Below are 7,043 nucleotides of genomic sequence, written 5' to 3'. Positions count from 1 at the left end.
GGTTAGACTATTATGAATGTTATGATGTGATATACATACACATTATAAACAAATCGAATTAAAAGGTTTTATTTTTAATTGAAATGATCATCAGAAATTTTATTATTTTTATTAAAAATAGGTACGTCATTTAGAAAGATCATACCTACTTAAGCTGGCCCTATAGACAATTCAGGAGACCATCCATGGTCAACTGCACTACCAATCTCCAGGGATCTCCGTCCCGTTCCGAGCTCTCCCTCTCTCCAGTCGGTCTCACTCAACTCTGCATCCCCCTTGTAGTTGTCCGCTCATCCCCAAGGTTCACTACAGCCAGGCCGTGACATGAAACTGTAAACTTCGATTGAAGTGCTAATTATGGCCCACACTTCGAAAGCAAAATATGGTAAACTATTTCTAGAAAATGGTAATTGCTGCCAATGACATTATTAATGGACAACGCACTCGATACAGTAGTAGCAGGTTAATTCGCGCATAGCGTCATTCGCACATGTATAGGTAGACGTCACGCAATTTCCATTATGCGATATCACGCATCGGGAATTTATAGCAATATGACCTTTATTGTAATGGCGTTAGAACAGTGTTTCTAGTATCAATGTTCATTTGAGCGAACCCGTTCGAACCGAACCATTCGCCAGACCCGACAAAAAGCATAGGGAATTTATAGAAATATCACCTTTATTGTAAAGGCGTTAGAACAGATTATGCCATTCGGCAGACCTGACAAAAAAGTGAGTGTCATTTTTTTCCCAGATGCTTCGTCCATATTGATGTCATTGATTGTTGCATATTGGAAGAAGTTGTAATAATTTGAACGAAATATGCAATCGATTTTTTTGTTACCACATTGTATTCTAAGATAATCAATAACTGGCACTACCATCGTATTTGCAATTCAGTGCCACGGCCTGTATATAGTCGGCCTTGGTTACAGTATATAAAGTATACCATGAAATCATATGGGTCTGAAATGAGATGATTTCATTAAAAATGCATATAATTTAAACCCATTTTCCCTATCAAGTCCAGAATTATTATTTTGTTTATATAAAATAGGTACTAAGTGAAATTTAACATTTAGATATAAGTCATTGTTATTAAAAAAGTACACTATTTCATATAAAAAAGCAAGAATCGACATGATTATTTAATAATTAAAAGCTTTCTATTACTCTAAATATTTCTGTTACTCTAAAAGCTATCTAATTACTGTTTTAATTTAGTTATAATGTACCTACTTACTAATTAATTTCTTATATTTACATTTATAGAAGATGAATCATTATATTATATAATTACACATTATCTCGACAAATAAGTCGTGCACAACCACATACAATAGATGTATGTATAATATTGAGCCAGATCCGAAATAACTTCAGGATAGGCATCTATACAGTAGTGCATAAAGAAATAAGTTTAAAAATATTTTTTTGTTTACAATACATATTTAATTTTACCCCGTTTCAATCAATCAAGTAATCACACCCTGTCTGACAATATGAAAACCGTCACTTTTCCAATAAAAAAATATTGGCTACCAATTCGTTGCCCAATTACCATAATCTTATTAAAAACTTCAATTCTTATAATAAAAACATTACTCACAAAACTTACCCTCGCTTTCTCGGGGAATTCCCTCCATAATACAAGAGGCAACCTCCTCACTCTAGGCACCATCTGACATAACAAGTTATGTATGTATGTCGACCAGATATGTTGTGTTTAGGTTACTTTGAAATTAAAGATGGTTTTGATAACAATTCTATCATCAGCGCGAGAGGGATGGAGGATAGGGAGTCCACGAGCCAGAGCGAGCGAGAGAACTCAATTCTATAGGCTAAGAGGAAATTGGGGTGATTTTTCTTTTGCTTTCTTTCTTGTGGCACAGGGGTTATCAAGCGGTCGCGGGAATGTCACATCACGTTAAATGGTTCTGTTCACATTTAACTCTCCGGTGCCATACAATGTGCTTGCTTGCTGCTCTATGCGGCTAGCTGGGAAATGACCACGTATAACACTTTTGGGACAAATTGGTAAGATTTATCTCGCCCGAATACTACGCTGTAGTGAAAATGTGTTTATTTCTTTTTCTCCACTTAGTTTGTATCCTAAATTATTTTTCGTAGACACTAGACATTGGGTACAATCTAGATAGCCGAACTTGTATTAAAATTTAATTAAGATTCCTGACTCGGCGTGATATTTTATATAGGACTTCAAATTGATTAATAGTTTTACATTTTCACTCGTCGGTCAATTATTAAAAAACTTCTTGTTCTCTCTTACACTACGTTTTTAATAAGTCTTGAATAAAAAAAACCCTACTCAAATTAATACTATCGTTATATTATATTAACAAATAGATACGTTATTACCAAAATTTGGAACAATCCTTTTTGCACAACGGAAAGAACGAGGGGATGATATGAACATTAATTAATCGCTATTATCACAGTAATTTTTCTATATTTTGTTACTACCCCATGTTTTTTTAAATAATAAGAGGCTTAACCTAAATATTCACTGATTAATTTATAAAATGTAGAATCTCTTCCATGCAATCAAAGATCACATTTATGTAGTTATTCGCAGTCTCAATATGAACAAAGACACACACATAGAAATATAGTAATAGCATAGTAAATATTGTACTAGAGAATTTCATTAGTAATGAAGACCTTGGCAGCATAAAAACAACTCCACTTTTTTTCCATTTTTATTTTACTGCATTTCTCTATTCCCTGTGCATGACTACATACAACTGTGCAAAGATATATATTTTTTACAGATCATAAGTCCCCCAAATATTCTCTCAAAAATATGCCAGTTGTCTAAAAAAAACTGCAATTAATAGTCCAGGCATTTTTGTGTATAAACAGCAAAGGTCCAGTAGTTCTATACTTTTATCACCAGGCGGCATTAAGGTTCAAATAGACTATAATATGACGATCGGGCACATATATGCTAAGAGTGTTTTAGTGTATATGATCAAATCTATGCCATTCCGACATATTATACATACATATTGTATGACAGCTATGACATCCTATTTACACTCTGTGACACCCTATGACACAGGACGCCAACATAAGAAACGGGTTTTTCGACATATATATGACCGATCGTCATAGAGTGTATTTGCAGCATTAGTTATATTAGTATACATTCCATCCAATTATCTGAGCTGTCAAATTATCTGTGATTCGTTTAATCATTCAATTATTTTAATACCAGTATTAAGACTATACTATGAATAAACGGTCTGTCCTTTAGTTTTTCTGAATCTCAGAGGCAGTACGTAGTATGTACGAAAGAGGAGAAAATTAGTTATATACAGATATTGTACCTACCTAAAATATGACATCTATCTGAGCCAATAATTGACCTTTTGAGTTTGTTCATAACAGAAACCTGAAATTCATAAAACCAAAACACCGAGAGTAGGTACAATACGGTTGAAAAATCTAAAACTTCGTTTTGCCGAATGTATGATTGTTTGATGTACAACCCACTATAATAGCACGCTAGCAATTAGTTACTAAGAGAAGAGGTTTTTTTCTTATTCACTCACGAAATTATTTTTAACTCTCCACACTGAAAAAAACATGAAAGTAAGCCGGCTCGCACAACTAAACTCATGTGTCGAATACGTCGATGTGACGTCATCGTTGTTTACAAAACACACGTTGCCAAATGGAGCTCCGCCATTGGTGGAATGCGTCATTTTAGTTTGAAAAAAAAACAGCTGGAGTCACATGCAACTATTTTCACCCGACATGCAGCTCAGGGCCCGAAATGTCCCACTTCGTCATTCATTTTAGCTTGCCGTGTGACGTCACTGTCTCGTGTGACGTCGTTGTCTATACGCACATAGAAATTTGCACGTTGCGCTCAGTTTTGATTTATGACTAAGTATCTTAGTCGATACAATTTGCAATGTGCGACTGGGCTAAGTACACAACGACAACCTGTTTATTCATGTCGTCTTGATAACGGTTTTGTAGCCGAGATAACTATCAAATAAAAATTTCAATTGTATATTGTTAATACTAAGAAAATGCTATCTCATCAATATAAATAGATCCCGAAAACTTTACGATTAGGCAGCCCTGTCGTTATGATAGGTTCAGTATAAATATTGCGTAGTATATTATCATTATTTTCAGTGTTTTTTTTCGTTACTTAAGTCGCAAGGATGAGGGATGCTTGGGGAGGTAGAAACGAGAAAAGGTGAACGCTGGAAAGGGTGGGACTGGTAAGTCGCAAGAGGCCGGCCCGAGTTTATTTTGTGCCTTATAAATTGGTTATTAAAGTGACGCCGTGGCTTTATAAAAAGGTTGAATCGTTTACTTATCATATGATTTGCAATCCCGTAAAGTATTATTTTACAAAATACGTATTTTACTAGGTTATGATGTCATATTATACTGATAATGGTTACTTCTTTGTTAGCGTATCATTTATACGAGTGTTATATTATTTTGATGTTTCAAAGCCATATTTTCAATAATTATTATAAGATGTTTTTATTCAGTACTACATACGTCAGGGTTTCCCAAACTATGTTCCGCGGAACACCAGTGATCCGCCGAGCCTGAATAGGTGTTCTGCGACCATTTGCAAAGGTTTTATACACTGTAACACATTTTTAAAGATCTTCTACTAAGTAGAAGTAAAATAAGTAAAACTAAAATAATTAAAGAATCTAACATCACAATGAAAGACGAGTGATGATCAATCTCCACTGATGTTTATGACGTCAAGTATCTAGAAAGGTCATGGCTCCCACAAGGAGGGGGCTCACAGGCCTCTAGCTTGGGGTCCTGGGCTTACGGGGGGCCCGGTGTGAGAGATCGACCAACCAAGTGAGATAAACACACATCACAAACATGCACTAATAGTAAAAAATGTTGCCTGCGGTGCTGTTTCACTTCAAATATACCAACCTTTAATAATATGTGGTTTTGCCATACTTATAAATTTTGATTATTGTTGATATTTGAAATGTCCATAATTGTGCATATCAACATAAAAGTGGGTGTATTAAAAATACAAAAAATCGCTAAAAAATACTGTTAATTTTACCTCAAACACCATTTGGAATATGCAACTGTAGATCGTCACATTGCTTTTAACGTTAGCGATAAGTAGGGGCCCGCCAAAGATCCTAGCCTGGGGGCCCGCTTCGGGATGTGGGGGCCATGATCTAGGTACAGACGGAGGACCATCTTTTCTCACACCGTGCGTATGAAAAAGATGGGGTATATTGTTTTTAACTGACCGGCTGACAAGTCTTGTCAGTTTAACGACAGTTGTCAAAATTGGCAGAACGGTTAGCTGCGCTAATAAAGAACCTACAAAATAAACTAAGTGTTTCGTTAAAATTTCCGGGTTTGCGAAGTGTTCCATTGCAGAAAAAGTTTGGGAAACCCTGACATACGTGATATAAGCTAGATTATTATTATTGAAAATACATAGCTTAAGTTTTTTTTGTAATCTGTATGTTTTCATAGGTTTTTCAAAATGATATACGTGTGCATTCGGAATTGAATTAAAAATAAAATAATTTTCCATAAGTATACAGAAGTCAAAAATAAATCTGGCTAACGTTTGTCGCTATCACTCGATTTAATCACACACCTGGTCGTTTTACCTTGGCTAAGTTTGAAACACCATGATGTAACTTTTAGATGTAATTCGCATGAGACATGGAAGGATCAATAATTTAAAGAATGAGAGCACTCACTCAGATAGTGAAAGGCGTGAGGTTCGAGTTCCACTTGCTCTACATTATTTTCCATAGTTTGTATAATGGGTATATTAACCTGTATCCCGTCTATCTTTCATCTAATCCAAACGGATTTTGGCGTATTGCAAGGTCACTAAGTATCCGCGCTCACTAAAATGTCTCGACGTTTTGATCCACCACACTCTCGCCACACAGACCTGCCGGTCTAAATCTAGGTGAATTTAGCGAAAGGCCTATCCTATATAGTAAATCAATAGGCGAAGCCATGCCGGGACAGTGACGTCACGCGGCTTGTTGAAACGAATTAAGAAGCAGCTCCTGCACATGTGCCGAGGCGATATTTTGATATGATACTTGCGTGAGTGAAATTTCTGCTTGCGACACCATCTAGTTTTTTCAAACTAAAATATCGCATGCGAGCTGTATGAGAAGGTACATTAAATTGCATGTGTTTGTGAATAACAATAAAATTCCATCGACATATTCGACATGTTGCAGTCGAGAGGAGTTTAGATGTGCAACCTGGCTAAATTTCACTTGCATGCTGTATATAGAGCAAAGTTGCGGGATATGACCTGGGAAGATGCTAGCAACAGAGCCACTTCATATTAACATAATAATATTATGCTTCACCTAAAAAGCAACTACTAGGAATAAAAAGAAGAAATATAAAAAATATATAGAAGTTAAAAATAGGAGTAAAAAATATTTAAAGAGAGACAGTAATAATTGAGCTTCACCTATTTTATACCTTGAATAAAATTTATCTAGATGTCGGATGTGCAACTAAAAATGTTTTTTCCCTTGACTTGTTCACGTGATTCAGTGTTGAAGTGATTTTATTTGCTCGCTATAAGCTAACTGAAAGTTCAGAGCTTTTTTATTTTTGGTTTTTTTTTTTCTAAATTGTGGCGGATGCTTTCGAGACTGAGGAGTTGATTCGTTTTACGAACCTGACTGTCGCGATTCGTCGCTTACTACAATTTATCGCAAAATCATTTAAGTGCAATATTTTTTCAATCATTTTTTTGTAGTGCAATACAGATTATTAATGGTTTCATTAGTAGTCCAGTGGCCGGGGCCAAAAAGTGGGTTTACCATGCAAAAGTTACGGTTTTCTTGATTTTGGATAATATGTTTTTATAGTTTGTGGTCCTAATAAAAAATCCAAGTTTTCGACTTTGGCGTACACTGGATAACGCCGCCATCTTGAAATAATGGCGCACAAAAACGGTTTTTTGACAATAGCTCTTCACCGGTGGATATAACGATATGAATAGCCATATAT

The sequence above is a fragment of the Rhyacophila brunnea genome, unplaced genomic scaffold (genome assembly GCF_057557595.1).
Source record: "Rhyacophila brunnea isolate RB1 unplaced genomic scaffold, BYU_Rbru_1.0 scaffold_8, whole genome shotgun sequence".
NCBI lineage: Eukaryota > Metazoa > Arthropoda > Insecta > Trichoptera > Rhyacophilidae > Rhyacophila > Rhyacophila brunnea.
This window is presented reverse-complemented; position numbering follows the sequence as displayed.